Source organism: Amphiprion ocellaris, chromosome 4 (genome assembly GCF_022539595.1).
Source record: "Amphiprion ocellaris isolate individual 3 ecotype Okinawa chromosome 4, ASM2253959v1, whole genome shotgun sequence".
Classification (NCBI taxonomy): Eukaryota; Metazoa; Chordata; class Actinopteri; family Pomacentridae; genus Amphiprion; species Amphiprion ocellaris.
This window is the reverse complement of record NC_072769.1, coordinates 8,300,698-8,319,059: the sequence shown is the minus strand read 5'-3', so window position 1 is coordinate 8,319,059 and position 18,362 is coordinate 8,300,698. Positions and strand designations below refer to the sequence as shown.

At 40.2% G+C, this 18,362-nt stretch overlaps 1 protein-coding gene across 9 annotated transcripts in view; it reads right to left on the bottom strand.

The window, feature by feature from the left end:
* add3a (adducin 3 (gamma) a) overlaps positions 1–18,362 on the bottom strand; it is a 128,412-nt gene that overhangs the window by 46,823 nt on the left and 63,227 nt on the right. For 4 of the 9 annotated variants that reach the window (XM_023272336.3, XM_055009610.1, XM_055009609.1 and 1 more), the window contains exon 1: positions 4,108–4,483. The exons of the other annotated variants lie outside the window; for them this stretch is intronic. The gene's annotated coding sequence lies outside the window, so the exon portion shown is untranslated. Of the gene's footprint in view, positions 1–4,107; positions 4,484–18,362 lie in introns of those variants that run through there. 9 annotated transcript variants of the gene reach the window in all.

Here is an 18,362-nt window from a genome sequence, read left to right as displayed (position 1 = left end):
CTGTTGTAGCAGCGATGGATAAGCTGGTGATGTATTAGAAAGAGGCGGGGCTTACAGGATCGCTACCAGATGGTGCTTTGGCTTGGACAGCAGAGGAATGAGAGCGAGAGAGCGGGAAGAGTTTAAGAAAAGGCATCCTGCTGCTTTCTGCCTTCAAAAGCCCAGTGGTCATCTGACAGCAGGGGGATCAAAATTTAGGGGTTACTCTGCCAGCAGCGACTCCCTTCACTGCTGTCAGCTCAGCATGGTGGGAAACAAGGGGTTGGAGAGGCCACTTGGTCTGATACATGCCGCTAAAGCTACTCATTTGGGTCAAATGCCACTTAAAAAGACGGCTAAGATTAGTGGAGTGATATGCAGCTCAGAGTCTAGAGGACTCACACTTAGACAAAACAAAGCAGAAAGAAACATTCCCAGGTGGTCGAACAACTACTCTGGTGTGTTTTTCTCTCCTGACCTCATCTCTCCACAGTGCTGTTAACGGAGAAAGAATTAGTTAAACAAACATAGATTCCGTATTTATTGACAATTTAATAGTGTAGATAACATCATTTATTGAATCCAGTGGAATCTCTCAACAGGTAGATTTGTTTCTCCTTCTTTCCTGATAAATAACCAATCCACTTATCCCTGTAGTTTCTCTAATAGAGCTCCACTGCTAACCCTGCTGCAAACCTTTTTTGCAGTTGAATTCTGCCGTTTATATGCGACAAGCCACAGACACTCATTACAAACTTTTAGAAAAAAAAAAACTTTGGTGTATACCGAAAGTATCCATGTAAACAACCAATGTTTCCTACATATTCTTATCTCTACAGATCCATCGGGAACACCACTCACGCTCTACCTGATCCTCCTACTAAAGCTGTGATTTATACTATGGAAACAAACAAAAGCCGCCCTCAAAATCCTCTTTAATTGAAGGCAGCTGGGCAGTGCAGAGTTATGTAACCCGATATTGAATTCATCCTCCTGCCAGCACTGTTCTGCTTACTGAGTAGCTGTACACAGGAACGGGTGGGATAAAGCAAGATCTGAGACAAAAGCAATGATTAATTGATCAGTTGTCGACTATTACAATAATTTCCAATTATTTTCACAATCAAAAAAAGTCTAAAGTCTCTAATTCCAAAATCCTTAAAGGTGAATATTTTATGGTTTCTTAGCTCCTCTGTGATAGTAAACTATAACTCAAAGTATATTTGAGTTATGGACAAAACAACACATTTGAGGACGTCATCTTGGGCTTTGGGAAACATTGATGGACATTGTTCATAATTTTCTTGCAACTGATTGAATGATCAACTGAATAACCAACAATGAAAATAATCATTAGTTGCAGCCCTGGTGACAAAAGTTCTATAAAAATGAAGGCACATCAGGTGTAAAAAAAGAACAAAAACAATGTGATGAGCCACTTGCTGCACTAATGTCTGTACAGTGCAACAGATACTATATTGACACTGTGCAGTCTGTACAGTATTTTCTTTACTTGCTTTTCCGTTGCAGTTATCAGAAAATGACCCAATGCAAAAAACTTGATCCTAATCCAAGAAGGTGTAACTGACAGCAGAGACTTGCGCCCAAACTTTGCTGAATGAGTGGAATCCTGCACGGCTGAATGCAACAGCTAAAGCTTCACCAAAACAAAGTTAACCTCAGTGCACCATCCTATCCCTGCTCGCAACTCCAGCAGCCCCCAGCATTAACTTCCACCCCCTCCATCCCCCTCCACCTCCCCCTGTCTCTGTCAATAGATCATTGTCCTCATCCCGAACCATCTCAGTCTGGCCACATCCAGGGAGATCGACGGTTTGAGGGAGTGATGGTAGGGTGAGGAGGAGGCTTTGGGTGCTGGTATGTGTAAATATGAGAGAGTGAGTCATAATCACTGTGCGCAATAATGAAATCTGATCCTCACATTTACAGCATCAGTCTTTATAATATAAATTTCATGCTTCAGATGCTCAGAATCCAGCGCCAGTTCAGATTGAGTTGAGTTTAGTGACCGACTGGTGTCATGGCGCTGGATTCTAATTGATTTAAGCTCCACAACTGTGCTACTGAAGGGTGCTAGCCTGCGACCGCAGCCTCAGGGAAGGTGACCGCAACCTTTCACCCCCTGACCTTCACTCACCCTCCCCCTCTCCCTCTCACCCGTCATTAGTAGCTCCAGCAGACACAAGCTGCCTTTATCTGTGGGGATGCTGCCCATGAAAACTCTCACATCTATAAACAGTTGATAAAACAGCACCATAAAGCCAATCACTGCCATAAACCAAAGGCTATTAATGTGTTTTTGGTTACCAGTAGTTACATAATGAATGGACCCACTCAAGGACTTGTCATCTCTGTTTAGCCTGGCCTTGACCACAGAGTAAAAATAGGCCGTTTCCGAGACAGGAAATAAAAAAATTAGCCTCTGTAGGATTCTTTCATGTTATATAGTAGTCATGGATAAAATTAGAAGTGCAAAAATCATTAAGTATTTGAGTTTGAACAAAACTCATTAAAATAAAAACTGTACTAGATCCACAAATAACAATTATTTAATTAATGGCTATTCTCAAAACTGTTTTCTCAATTACCGTAACTGATTACTTTTATAGTAATAGCTGACCTACAAATTGTCAGAAAATAACAAAAGCTGCTGATACTCTAATTTCTAAAATTACCCGTCTTTTCTGACAAAAGGACCAAAAAATACAACCTTACTGTACATCTCTAAGACACGGTGTCACCCATAACATAATGCCTCGGTGTTCTTCTGACATTTAGAGCTGCAGAGCCAGATAAGAGCCAGTGGCTGAGACAAAACACAACTCTCCGTCATCAGATGATGACAGCCAGCTAATCTGGAAACCTACATCTACTCGTGCATCTGCCGCTTCATCTCTTTGTCCGGTCCTGTCGCTCTGACACACTACATTTCTCTCCATTCTTGTCCATTGTTTCCTCTCTCATTTTATCTCTCTTCATCTTTTATTTTCTGTCCTTCATGATTGTGCAGGAGATACCTGGAATATGCAAGCTCAATTAAAAAACACAGTCACACGAGTGCTTACATCCCACGCAGTGCACACACATTGTAAATAGTAACCAAGCTCACTAAATAAGACGCCCACCAACCTCACCCACTCCACTCACACACTCCTCATATCTATATCTTGCTTCAAAGCCGGCCTTCCTACGTCTCTGCCACCCCTATAAATAGACAAACTGCCTTTAGGGTTGTGTTACAACCCCAATGGCAACAATACCAGGAAAGAATCCGCTCGGTACTAATTATATCCACGCACACTGTAAAAACACAGCGCGAGCACACATGCACGCAGACAGTCAACTGTAGTGTAAACCCTGTTACTGCACACACAAACAGAGGAGTAGGTGTGTTCCAAGTCTAAACATGCCTGCATGACAGATCTAGCAGTGAAACTAAAGGAGAGTGTGCAAGCCAAACGCTCAGCGGCTTACATGATCCTCCCGCGGCTTTACTATGAGAGGAGGAAAGCTCTTCTCGAGCCCACCAACGTGCCAGCAGTTGGTGTTTCAAGAGCGCGACTGTAAGTTTGGGTTGCAGGTTTCTTGTAAAATCAGTGTAGATTGCAACACGCAAAAAATATTAATTTTTGTTCAGGCATTCCTTATAATTTATTGATACATTTTTTGCAAAATATGCAGATTCCTGTAACTGCAGTGACAGTAAAACACTCAGCTGTGTCTTCCTTCACGTACAGCCTCCACGAGATAATAACCAGAGCTAATCTTCTCTGGTGCTCACACTCACTGCACTATTACTGCCAAGCGTGTTTACAGTGCAGGACAGTGCGTTTCTGTGTGCGTTTGTGCGCGCCCAGTTGGCCATACCAACATGGAATTCCCCTTAAAATTACAAATCAGTTTTGAGGGACTTGTGCTCACGCAGCTGGTGGGAACACAGAAACAGAAAACAAGCTGGCTTCTTTCTAAAAATGAATGAGATAAAGTGGTTCCAAAACAAACGCATAGAAATAAATATATTCCAATGGGATATGATTTCAAAATTTCCAGCCAGGAGAATTCACAGAAGAAACCAGCATATAAATATAAAATCCAAGCCCAACCAACCTTGTATTTCCTCTTTGGTCAGTGAATAGGAGAGAAGAGGCAGTAGTAGCAGGCGGCTGAGGCCAAACACATGTCTCTGTTTTTCACTGCTGCTGCTCGCTGTCTGTGCTCAAAATTCCAACAGTGAGTCCCAGCAGAAGAGAAGCCGGTAGAGAACGAGAGAGAAAGAGCGGGATACGAATGACAGAAAAAGTGAGAGCAGGGCGGCGAATCAGAAAACCAGTTGGTCCACTTGTCTCTCCGAGTTTCCCATAAATGTGCTCTTTGGCGGAGCTGCCGGCAGACAGCAGATTCTCGCAGATTCCTGCAGACTCTGCTGCTCGGCTGCTCCGGCGCTCATCAGAGAGAGAAGTATCAACAGCTGTGAGTGTGTATGTGAGAGGAACAGTGTGTGTTTGTGGGGAAAAGAAGCTAAGGCGACCACGTGACGCAAGCTTAATCCCCCCCCTCCCTCCCTCCCCACCCGCCGGCTAGAGCTGCACACACAAACAGACCAATACGCACATACAAAGCTGCTCGACCAACCAGAGTTCAGCCTCGCACACCAATCACTCCTCCTCCTCCTCCCTCTTTCTCTCTCTGTCTAGTCTCGCCTTTTTTTCTTGTCTCTTTTTTTTCTTTTGATCCATTCACTTTCTGGTCTATCTCCCACATTCCACAATTGTCTCTCTCTCTCTCTCTCTCTCTCTGTCTCTTTCTCTCTACATCTCTCATTTACTCCCCCTCCCCTCTCCCCTGCCACCCTCTCTGGGCGACTGTATTAAAGGTCAGGGTTTATGAGTTCGGCTGGCAGCGGCAGAGCGACTACAGCCACACAACCTGCTGCAGCAGACACTGGACGCCTTTTACTGCACTCCACATTATCTGTCCTCACTGATGAACTGAGATGACTTTACAGAAAGGACAGGAACTAAGACTGAGTCATAGTTTAATGATCCCAAGACAGAGGTCAGGGTCAGCCACATAAGCCTGTCTGTAATTTACTGTCTTGCCTGAGGCAAAACTGTTCGACCCCACACATTTTTCAGCTGCTATTTGTTTCTGTTCGTTGCAGTCCACCAAAGCCACCTACACTGCTACTGACTAACTACATCGTGTTTTACTACAATCCCACATTCCCCAAAATCAGTCAACCCCAAAGCTACTCAAAGCATGTTTTCCTCACTCTTCTCGCCCACTCTGTGCTGAGACATGGTACAAATTTGTGAATGAAATGATGAAATGTCTTGCTTGTGTTTCCTGCTTTACTTTATGCTGGTCAGATGAATAACAAGATGAAAATTAACCAAACTACTGACTGATGACTTGAACTAAGGGGGATATGGTAACAGTAACATAGAGATAAGAACATTTTATCATGTAGACATATACAATTATGTAGCAAATGTGCACAAATCTCAAAAAATGATTGAAATAGTTATTGTCTAGTTTCTACATATGACTTTAGACTTGAAATCCAAAAGTGTGCAAAACAAAAACTAATTTTGCTAGTTTTCACTTTATTTATTTATTTCTCTTTATATTTCCACTTTTATCTCCTTGTAGATTTATTTATTTATTTCTCTTTATACTTCCACATTTATTTCCTTATTTATTTATTTATATGTTATTGTGGCACTCCTGTGACTCCACAGAAAATCTATATACACAAAGCATATTGCTGCTACAAGAAAAGAGATCAGTTTCACGTCATAATATAAAAAAAATGATAATATATATGTATATATAGCAACATTACTTAAAACCGGACTAAAGGATTTGGATAAAATTTTCAGGGAAGGTCAGAAACCACACAAGGACCACCTCATTCGATTTTGGCAGTGATGCGGCTTATAGTCTGGATCCACAGATTTGTTAAAGATTTCTGTATCATTGCAAGATAGCGGCCGCTGCACACTTATCAGGACTTGTCCATCGGAAATCATGCAAGGAACAGTTGATTAAACTGTGGGGGTGTTTCCGAGTCCCATCAATTCCATATTTATGCCACGCAATTTGGCATCTGTACATAACGTACACATGCATAACACACGCCTGTGCTCAGCGCAAGGTCATTTTATTTGTGGGTACATCTATATTAAAGGGCCATGTTCTATAGTGCCGTGATTTCTGATCATCAATAACTAATAAACAAAAGCTGCATTTCTGAAAAAAAAAATGCTGCATTTCTGACAATGCCATATGGGGGAATGAACAGCCTTAGCAGAGTACTGTGCTCTCTGAGTGCTTTTCTTGTTGTTATAATGTGAAACTCGCGTAAAATGAGCAGACAGTGTGAGAACAGGCAAATTGAGAAAATTGGCTTATTTACATATTTTGAAGAAGCTCTACATCATGATGAGGTTGAAACATGGTGAGATTTTGCTGATGACCACAATGGATCATATTGGGAGAAGTACATAAACACAGGGCCGGATTATATAATACATGGAGATGTACAGACAGAAGAATTAGTTGGTCTATTTGGAGGTGATATTAACTACCAAAGTCAATGAATACATGAGTTATCACAACACCATCCATCAAGTTCAGCAACAACATTAAGCAGAAAGTAGAATTTGTATTATTGCAATAAAAATTATGACATTATAAGATGAAACATTTGACATAACAATAAGTTCATACATAACGTAAGAGGTTTCACGTCATGATAAATAGATTTCTTGCTAGGACGTGATAAGTTTGAATGTCATAATAACGTGAAAAATATCGTCATAACAATAAAATGTTCATGTTATACCGATCCATTTCTGTGGCAGCAATATGCTTCCATGCATATATATGATATCAAAATATTGTCCTACTATCGCCAGACAATAATGCAAAATTGAAATGGCAAATGGCAGCAATAAAGTACTTGACGTTCAAGTAAAAAACAAACTTCTGTATTTTCCCACTGGACTTAAAGCAATTGCTACAAATTTTCACAATAACTGATTGGTAGGATAAAAACATTTGCTTTTAAGAGTTAAAAACAACAGCTTTGCTCCAGTTTACGGAGGGTCTCCCTGTTGTGTATCTGCTTAACTTTCAAAGCTCCTGAGGGGGGGAAGCTTAGCTAAAACCACCAGAGAAACACAATTCACACATACAGAAGAAAAACAAACAATTCAGGCAGTTAGCAAGATGTCAACAACCTGTCAGCCAAGTCATGAATTATGTTTGCTTTTAGCAGCATTACACTTTCCCTCAAGGGCTATGCAAATTTACATGTGGATCTCCTGCACATAACACATCACGCCCAATTAATACTGTAGACTGCACACAAAGATAATCAAGCATGTGTATTTAAAATCACTTCATAGCACAGAACAATGAGGAAACACAGTACTGTGCAAAGGTTTTAGGCCCTTCAGCTGTTTAGATTCTTATCGATCACTACAATGGCGGCTGCAGCAGAAGATATGGCCCCTACCGATCTCAACATCGAGGAGTTATTCAGGAACTACAAGAGGAAACACTGAGACAGCACAAATATAAAGTTTACTGCACATTGTCCGAAGACAGCTGATAAAAAAACTACAATATTTAAGAGCATCATCACTTTATTTTCAGTGCCTATAAACTTCTGCACAGTAATGTAGGGCCTTTCTTTCCTGGCAACAGTGCCGGTATGTGAATTACCAACCGTCTCTTGTAGTAGGATTGATAGCAAAGTTTTTAACTGTCTTGTAAAGTATGTCACAATCTCCCTTTGGCACAACGCTATCATTGAACAGTTTATGCAAAACAATCTCGGAGGTTTTAGGGCCAAGGGTTTTTTGGCTCGGAGCTATCAGATAATAAATAGTTGTCGCTATCACCTGATAGTCGAGATGATAAGTAGTTTTTGTTTCGGCTCCTGCAAGAGAAACTGTAATAACACTGCAGCAAACAGACGCCGAGCCAAACTCGTCTGATGACCCAACGCTGAGGCTGGAAACCTGCCAAACCTAAATTTTTATCAAAGCCCTGCCTTTTTTTGTGACATGTGAATCAGTTTCCACTTGTTATCAGTTCAAATCAGTTTTTACAGCTGTTACAGTTGCTTTTGCAACATGCCAGAATACTCAGAGGTAAAAGAGTCATCCTCATCCACATAAACTTTCAACAAAATGTAATAGGTGTTCAGGTAAGAAGTGAAATTTATTGGTCTGTATGTCATGAGGGCAAATGATTTATTTTTAATAACAGAATGAGTTATTCGAGATTCATGCCTCTCATACATATAGTGTCTATCTTGGTCGCTCTGAGCCAAAAGTTAAAATTAAAAGGTCTCTGTGATTGACACTTGGACAGAAAATGCACTTAACACTTCAAAGATTCCAAGCTTCTGAACAAATTGAGTTGAAAGCCACAGGTGACAGCTGTTACATTTTTTATAATAATAAGAAATTACACAATAGTTTTCATGCTTACGACGGACTCTATACATCGATTGTGTCTTTTAAACTAGTTCATATGTTGTTACTACAGTTTTATTACCATGCGACTAACTACTGTTGACACAATCCGTCTTTAATTTCTGAGACAAAATAAGATTATTTCATTTCTGCATGTGGCTGTAGGGTCTTTCATCAGCAGTAGAATGTGGCATCAGCGACATTTGATCACATATTCAGTAAAAGGCCCTTTATCTTGGAGCAGTCACAAGCTCACACACTGCTGAGTTTATCTTTACAGCAGAGCAGGAAGATCGATTTAGTGATGTTGCTGGTTGACAGTGGCCACAAACAAGCACACACAGTTAGGCACTCCTTGTACAAAATGCTACTGCTTCTGGCAATGTGGAACAGGCAGACTCCTCTAAATGGCATCACATGCATGTGGAGGAAATCGGTGGAGCGTTTGCTTGGGGGGTTGCAACTGGTTTGCACCAGCAAACAAGAGCCATCATCAAGTAGATGCCACGTGACTTACTGTAATTTATCATAAACCGTGTCCTTCTTCTGCAAAAACAAGAATAAAAATGTGCCCTTGGGATTTACTTACTGGTCTATGAAACTGAATTGAAAGCAACACTTATTGAAAATACCACTATTTGTACGAGTGTTCTGGAAGGACTTTTATATTCTGGAGTGAGAGTCATCATAGTCGTCACTGAACTAAATAGAAAGGGATTTGTCTTTTTTGAAGCAGAAATACACAATTGATGAGGATTTCCAGTTCAAACAATACTGACAGAAGATTTCTCAACGATTTGTTTCACCCATTTGAGTGGAGAGAAGCCGATCAGTGAAATCAGTCAAATCGCTCATATCCTTTCGCCAATCATATTAAACAGTTACACTCTGGTTATAGTTACACAATCAATACTTAAAAAGCAATTCTTTCTCTACTTCTGATTCCTGTAATGGGCTGAGCAATTATTGACTGCAACATACTTTCAATACAATCTTGTACACTTGTTTCTTTTTGTTTTTAACACAAATGTTTCTTATAAAATCACATCTAAAAAAGCAACACAATTTAATGAAGAAAATGGCTTATTCTTTCTTTATAAAGCCAGTTGGTGCAGTGATCAACAATGGCCCTCTTGAATAGACACCACAGTCACCCACAACACCAAAACCACCTGCCTAATATCATGGAAGTACCCCTTGTGCTGCTCAAAACAGCTCTGAGTTGTCAGGGCAACAACATGGGACCTCTGTAGTGTCTTTGACCGGATACTGCGGGTTGTGAGCTGGGCTTGTTGTGGTGCATCATGTGGATGCTTGAGCAGATTGGAATCTGCAGAGTTTGCAGGCTCAGTCATTGCTTTGAGCTCTTGGTTGTGTTCCTTGGCCCTTCCTAGACAGTTTTTTCTATGCAGCAGGACACACTGTCCTGCTGCATCTGCCATCGAGGGTGCTGTTCCCATGGAGAGGTGTGCCTGATCTGCAATAATGTCTAGTTGGGTGGTGTGCGTCAAAGTAACATCTACTTGAACATCAACAACCAAAGTTCCTCAGCAGAATGTCTGATTTTTCATATGATGTCAGACTTGGTTGTGTATTGATATTGTTATGTGCAATCAATACAATATTAATCACTTCCATATTCCCCAGACCTGACCTTTTGTACAGTATTTTCTCCTCTGCAGTGCAGTGAAAATGCCAAGTAGAGACTGGCATAGAAAGGAGAGAGATCTCCCTCCACCACCTCCACACCTCCTTCTGGGTGTTGATGCATCACTCAGCACTTTATTTCTTACTCCACACACACACACACACACACACACACACACACACACACACACACACACACACACACACACACACACACACACACACACACACACACACACACACACACACACACACACACACACACACACACACACACACACACACACACACACACACACTGACACACACAAACACACACTCAGAAATGCACCATCCCCAGCTGTCACTGCCAGGCCTGACTCAGGGAAACAGTCCCACAGACCCCTGCACAATGCTGAATGCTGCCACTTCTAAACAGGCTCCAAACACAGGCCACTGTATGAAAATAATATAGTTTACCACAAATTTTGACAGGCTGATATATTTGGTGTTGTTTGCTGCTTTGAATGACTTAAAAGCATTCAAACGACCAATCATTTGTTTGCAATATAGCATCTGGACTGCAACTTTTGCACACCATCTGAAATGACCACACCTTGGAAGAATCCCAAAAAATTTTGAATAAATATAACTGTTAAAGAGTCCATTAAAAACCATTATATGCAAGCGTAGCTGTTTCAATGTTTAGCCAATACAATGAGTGCAAAAACAGTTAAAACTCAAGGAATCCCATCCAAATGGGACAGTATCAAGACGGTATCCAAGCACCTTGAAAACAGCACGCTTGTTTCTAAAAGAATAGCTAACTATGCCTCTGTGGAGACTAAAATTATTGTTATTGCCTCAAGATGACTCATTTAAGACATAACAGACAGGGTTAGGCTAATCCCAGGCAGTTGAATGCACCCTTAATACTCTACCACCTCCACACAACTGTTATCAAGTCTGATGATTAATGAGTCTTTTGCACACCACAGTATACTGAAGTAATCCTGTAGTTTTGTTGGAAGTCATCCCCTCCTTGACCTGTGTGATAAGCAGAACAAAACAACAGCGGGGAGGGTCTGACCGTCTGCCGAGCTGAACGTATGCTGGTATCCATTTACTGCCAGAGCCCTGCTATCAGCATTCTGTCAGCGTTTCCCACTAAACGTGGGGGCATGTTCACTAACCGTTCAGGAATGTACAAACACTTTAGCTCATTATTGGGACCTCGGAGGTTTGTCCCAGGAAAGCTAGGAGAAAAAAAAATCTCCCTGGTGAGGGGACCCCTCAGTGGGAAACTGACAGATGTGGAAATTCTTAAGAAAATAAAACTTGTTCAGTTAATGGTTGTGAGGCCAAATCCACTGTGACATAAGAGGGTTTTTTTTCACAGAGATTGTTTTGACTACTTAAACTTGAAAAGCCATTTTCCCACATGACAGGGAGGCCAAGTTGATCCCTTGAGGACAGTATAAAGCCACACGCTGGCCTCCAAAATAACTCTTGGTAACAGCTTGTCAGTTCATATGTAACATTGTGTTTTCATATTTAGTAAATCAAGAAAGATTTGGACAAACAAATCTGCAGAGGAGGTAGAAATGAGCAACAGATTACAGTGACTGTTGTCATCTGTCATTACTTGGGTGACACTTTTTGCACCGTCACATTGTTTTTGCATTTTATTATAAAAATACAGATTATAGCCTCTTTAATTTGAAAGTAAACAGAAGACATCTGCGTCGCTATTTACACTATATACAGATGTTATTATCAAAAGAGTCTTATTAGGGATTAACAGCAGAATATAGTGTGTTTTTTCATCTGTGACAATGCGGGCCTGGGCAATAAAGCGATAGTAATCGAGTTATTAGGAACAATGCTTATCGGGGATAGATACTTCATCAACAGCAATAAGAAAATTGTTCAATAGAACAAACAATGAATGCAAGAGATGCAAAACGCCATGAAAACACACAACCAAAACGCAGATATTGGTTGCATGCACAAACAAACATGCTCCATCTCTGGCTCATACACAAACTATCACACACCTTAATAACAGACCACGCTACCCTCCATCACTCTCTGTTAGCTGATGTGCAGGTATCCCAAGGTGTGCTAATCTGAAGCTGTTTGTGCTTCTCGTTAGCCTCATCTGTGCATGCAAACGTCTATGTGGCGGCAGCTATGACTGGTGGGGACGAGCTTTACAATCATGACTCTACTTTAAATGTGTGCAACGGCTGCTTTGGGGTCCAGTCCGGTGACACCCATCCCTGACCAGCCACTCTGAGCTCTGATGTGGTGCAACAAACCTGGTTGCCCTCCATGGCCTTCCGACTTTTACTTTATCATTATTCATTTTTCAACTATATAGCTTTTGAGCATATAAAAGTCACAACAGCAGGTGGAAGAAGAAGTATTAAAGAAAACAACCAAGATCAGAGCCTCTCTGTGCTGCTGTCATCAGCCCTTGTGATGATGATGGTAATGAGTGTTGCAGGACAGCAAACTTTTGTCATTTATCTTATTTTTTTACCCCGCAGGCCTGAAAAAAAAGCATCATGCCACCTGGCGTACACATGCAAAGACACAGAGAAACCTGTAAAGCTGTCAATCCACTGTTTATCCGGCTTTCAACAGCCTGTCTAGTTTTACGCTTGTACGGGAGTGATCCTAAGTAGCCACTAATCCATGTTTGAGGGGTAAAGAGGCATTTAGAGGGCAGCTAATGTTTAACGCACTGAAACATGCTCAGATTCACTTCCTGGAGCGCTCGCTGCTAACAATACTGTCACTGTCTGAGCAGCTGTGTTACTGAGCAAGGAGAAGAAACACACACATACACAACCAGTACAGGGATGTACTCAAGCGTGAACAGGGAAGTCTGTCTCTGCCTCAAAGTTCAGGTAGAGATAATAAACTTGTGCAACGGAAGACGAGGGCAAGCGAGGAAGCAGTGGCCTGTGAGTGTATTTTAAGCAGTTTGTTTCCTCTTTTGATAGAGATGAAACATGGCAGAGAAGAGACAATGGAAAGTCTACGCCCAGTCGACGCCTCGGTCAAATGTGCTACTTCAGGTCAAGTTGAACAATAGTAGAAAAGCACTTCAGTGACAGATTGCTTAGAAGCAACATGCGTTGGTGTGTAGGAAATCTAAAACACAAATAATATATGATCTCTGCTCAGGGAGGCTCACTGAGAATTTCAAATTAGCAGTATGAGTCACCTGTCAAGTGTTTATATCCTAAAATTAAAAGTAGATTGAAGGATGCAAACAGCTGATAAACATGAAGTAATTTTGCTTTATTCTGTTGCCACATGTGGAAAACTTAAACATGTATTGACACTTTTCTATTTTCATTTGTCACTTGGTGGGATTCCATTTTGAAGCACAACACTGATGTTTTAGGCTTGATTATGTGGACAGATGTGTTGGCTCCAGCAAAAGTGAATCAGAAACAATAACCAGCAAATGTTGAATATGTTTATTAAAATCTGCATGTGGCATTGTGCACTTTTTTGTATAAAAATTATACGACTGTCTGGCAATGTAGCTCTGAGCACTTCCAAACCATATGTTACTTCAGTACATTTGACATTTTAACCCTCTCCTAAAACAAAATCACCCAACTTCCACCCTTTATCAGAGCCAGAAATTGTCTGATATTATATTTTCTTAAAATTTCTTTATATATCTTATTTAAAAGTTTGCCAGAAATAACCAACTTGCTCTAACCAAATTTGCTGTAAAAAAAAAAAGAGAGAGAGCGAGAGAGAGAGAGAGAGAGAGAGAATGTAAATGGTTAAATGTCTACGGTATGTTTTTTTCAGTAATTAGTAGCACTTGGAAAATATGCTGTGAATGTTGACTGCATTTTTTTTTTTCAATCTTTGAAACAAAGTACTTAAGTATATTTAGCGTATTTTCTTTTTTATGGTTCATGGCATTAAATCTGTCTCAACTGCACAGGTGACATTTTTGAGTTCTATCTATTCTAGCCATGACTCTGTTGTTTCTCATGGAAGCAATTCATTCATTCATTTCTGTCACAATGGATAAAGGAAGAATTCTGTTGATGCTACAGTGAAGTTAAGCCTCCAGGAAACAAGACTATCACATTTCAATGCGTCAGCATATCTGCAAGAAAAGTAGGTGTGACCTGCATTAAAACTAAAACATTAAATGTCTTCAAATATTTTTTTGAGCTTGAAAAGCCAAGTGAGTCATGAGGTTCAGGTTTGTTGCTGAGGTATGAGGGGCAGGGGTTGGGTTTCTAGCTGGTGTTCATTTAGGCGCATTTCAGCGTCTTTATCTGTACTCTTTATCACATGTGGAGGCCCTACACTTATTCCAAACACAGTCAACCATACCTGCATACTGTCGTCACTCCCACAGCAATCACAGCATATCAGATGACCTTGTAAAAAAACAAACACATACACATACACACATTGCACCTTTTCCTCTCCTTGCTGACAACAGAATGCCATCCACACCTTCAGTCAACACTACAGGAGAACAAACATTTACAATAATATCATGTCCTCCGGTCACAAATAACGACCGTCTTGTAGTTATAGTCAGTTGCTACTTTATCAGCTAATCCATTTATTTATTCTATTTAAAGGTAAACTGTGTGATAAAGATAGAAGACGAAAATGGGGCTGAACAATGTATCTAAATATTACTGGCATCACTATATGTCCAAGAGCAATATTCAAATCATGATAAGGGTATAATGTGTCACAACATACCTTTAAAAATGCAGTATTGTGTTGCTACATAGATGCCCCTGACCTACTAAATATATTCTGCAGATGTAAGGCAACAAGTTTGTTTGGCAAAGGCTGCAATAAAAATATCCCAAAATTACCCTTCGCTCTAAAAATGTCACTCCTATTGCAATTGCAACTGCAATATCTGTCAAAATAATCACAACTTGATTTCCATTGCATTTTGTTCAACCTGCATTTTCTGTTGTCTATTGGTAGTGTTGAGCTTTTGAAGGAGCAAACAGGACCAAACTGATACTGCTAGCCAGATCTCCGCTTAAGCAGCAGCTACATTGGAAAATTTAGTGCTTATTTGACCTCATCTTAGAAGTTCAAAGCCCACATTGCATTTCTGAAGCTTGTTAGAACCGTGTCGATCACACTTGGAGGCTGTTTGCTTGACTTCTGTGGGACTGTCAGCTAACTGTGACATGGAAGACAAACATACTGCTACTTCAAGAAACTTTCAGGAGACAAAAATGTGCTATGTAGCTTCACATCCCAAAGACCAATTCCTCAAAATCAAGGAGAGTTGCCTACTTTTATCTTTGGCATGGAAATCAGCTGTGCATGTAGCATGAAAGAAGCCAATGACCTTCAAACCTGGAAAATGTGTGAACGTGCATGTCCTAATGCTGTATGTGACAACAGAACACAATAATCAGCATCAGTCATAACTCTTTAGCTGTGTTGTGGCACTCAAGAGTTACTAAGATTCTTAGCTATCAGTCAGGAATGCACTGACAATGGTGTTTGACATCCTTGAATAAGTCATAAAAATCATGTTGTTTTTATATGTGACTTGTAAGCTGGAGTAAATGTCTTGTAAAAAGCTGCTGGTAAGGATGAAAAGAGATTTACAGCTGCAATCACTAAAAGCTTGATTTATCTGTCATTTAGTGGTAAAGTTAATGCATAAAAACAAAAGCACAAAGCTTTATCCATTTAGTAACAGATTTCAACTGTTATGTGTTGGTCAATACAAAATTCTTTACGTAAGCTAGTTTATAATCACTAAATTGGAGAACGAAATTTTGCACAAACAACAAAATATGACCACAACAGCAACACATGATTCTACTGAAAGTCAGTATGTAAGAAATAAATCGTCTTTTCACAAACACTCACAACGTCCTATGTTTCATCTGAAGCAAACCTGTAACCGTTATATCATGGTATGACAGTTATGCTTATTTGCTTTTTTGTTGGGCCAGACATCATTTCTATATGTTTAGACAGAGCCAGGCCAGCTGTTTCTCTGCTTCTAGGCTTTATACTGGACCACGTTAACCAACTGTCACCGTTAGAGAGTCGTGGAACTTGTCATGTAACACACAGCAGGAGGCAATGTTTCTTAAATGCTGAACAAATAAGGCATGTCCTCCTAAATAGAAAATAATAACAAAATAAAAATTATACAAATGCACCATTTATCAAAGCCAGAAACTATAAAAAGAGAAAGAATTTGAATATTTTTAACTTTCCAATGGTCCTTTCATGAGCTACTCGTCTGTAATGTGGCTTTCTGTCTTAAAACTTAACCAAATCTGAGCTTAATATTGTGGCTGATTTCATCAAAATAGCTTCCTTGTGTGTCTCCTTTTTTAAAAAAAATGCCAAAAAGCAACATTCTGCAGTAACCAACGTGTAAAATTAGAAAAAAATACTGCAGTTCCTTGTGCAACTGTGAAGCTATTATTGATTCAGCTGCAACCAACAGTTACGTGACTTTTCAGCTGAACTGCAGGCAGTGTTTACACAGAGCAGAGAGGAGATAAGTGTGCAATTTTTAAAAAGTAAGTAGCAAAGTATATATAGTCTGTGGAGAGTAGATTTGTTTTTGTAGTATTGTTAACACCTCTGGACACGTACAAAATGTTGTACATGTTGATTCAAGGACTTTTTTCTTAATTTTTGCAAAATTTATAATTAGAAATCTGTAAGAAATTCAACTTTCATTTTATCTTCTTTTATGGTACTGCAATTGTGTCTTACTGCAGAAAAAAACATGTATGGGTTCCCTCTACTTTCATTCATGGTTGTGCTGCTTCCATAGAGGTGTAGTGAAAAATGAGCCCACAGGGAGTAAAAATATGACTGGAACATAAACTGCTTTGAGTCCAGAGGGTTAAACATTGACTGTTCACAGGTTTCACCCTCCTAGCAGCCACATATGATGTTACTGTTACTGAATATGTACAACTTCAAAGCGTTACATGTTATTTTGCAATAATGTCACCAGGCGAAGGTCATTTATTATTGTTACATTTAAGTTAAACTGGCTTGCTCTGTGAAGTGATACAGACCTAAATATTAGGCAATTTAGGATAATTTCAAAAGAATCATGTTAAAATAAATGAAACGACTATAAATTGTGATGCACATAAACACACCCATGCACACACACTGCTGGCTGCTAATCACCATGTAATTATAGCTGGTAATGACAGAGCCGTAGACACACTTTAACGGGCTCCTGTTGCTTCAACCACGCAAACAAAAACAATCCATCGCCGGGTTTCTCAGCTGCTAACTGCTACCGCATGTCCTCACCGCCAGACGCTGGCTTTATAGCTGAACAGCAGAGCATCCAGAGCTGCTCCATGGCTACGCAACACAGTCAAGTTCTACAGTAGAGCTGTGTGTGTTGAATTAGCTTTGGTGTAAATTACTTGACATTTTCTCAAAGCTCGTGTTGACATCAATGCCTGATTGAAGGAGGCTGGAAGAAGCATGTGGATTCTTTGAGGTTGACTCTGCTGTTTTCTACTGAAACCCCAAAATTCACTTTTGAGACGTTTTCATGATACCCCTTTAGGATTCAAATCACAAGTTGAGGCTCAGTAAGTCTCTACTCACACAAAGTCTCAGTTTCGCCATCACACTGATCACTTATGAACCCGGTTCACATTTCGGTTAGTCTAAATGTTTTGCTCAAGGGTGCAGATGTATTTTAGCTTCATAGAAAAAAAACAGCACAAACCTGTTAACTCTCAAACTTTCAGATCACTAAAGCTGATAGTTAATGAACCAGCAAGCAAGCTTTCCACCTTGCTAACCTGCATTTGTGTTGGTTTATACATGAAGCAGCTGTGAATGTCAGATTGTGAATTGACTGTAAATGTCACAGTTTTCTCCATCACGGCTTTGGAAAACGTCTCTGACCATCTGACAAGCAGCTCTGTAAAACCATGTGTGAGTAAAGCTGCCAGTTAACTCAATCTTTCTGCTTGTTGGTTTAGTCTGGTATGATCGACATCTCACAGAAAGTTTGAGCCGTGTAATGAAGAACCAGTGTTCATGGACCACGACTGCAGTTTTTCCTTGGCAGCACAAACAGAAACTGTGCAGTACCTTTTGTAATGTTCTGTATTTACAAAATCTCCCAGAGGCCTTCCTGTACTGCAGTAGCTCAGACTGACTCCCTGGTTGAAGACAAGAATACACCATTGTCCTGAATTTCCA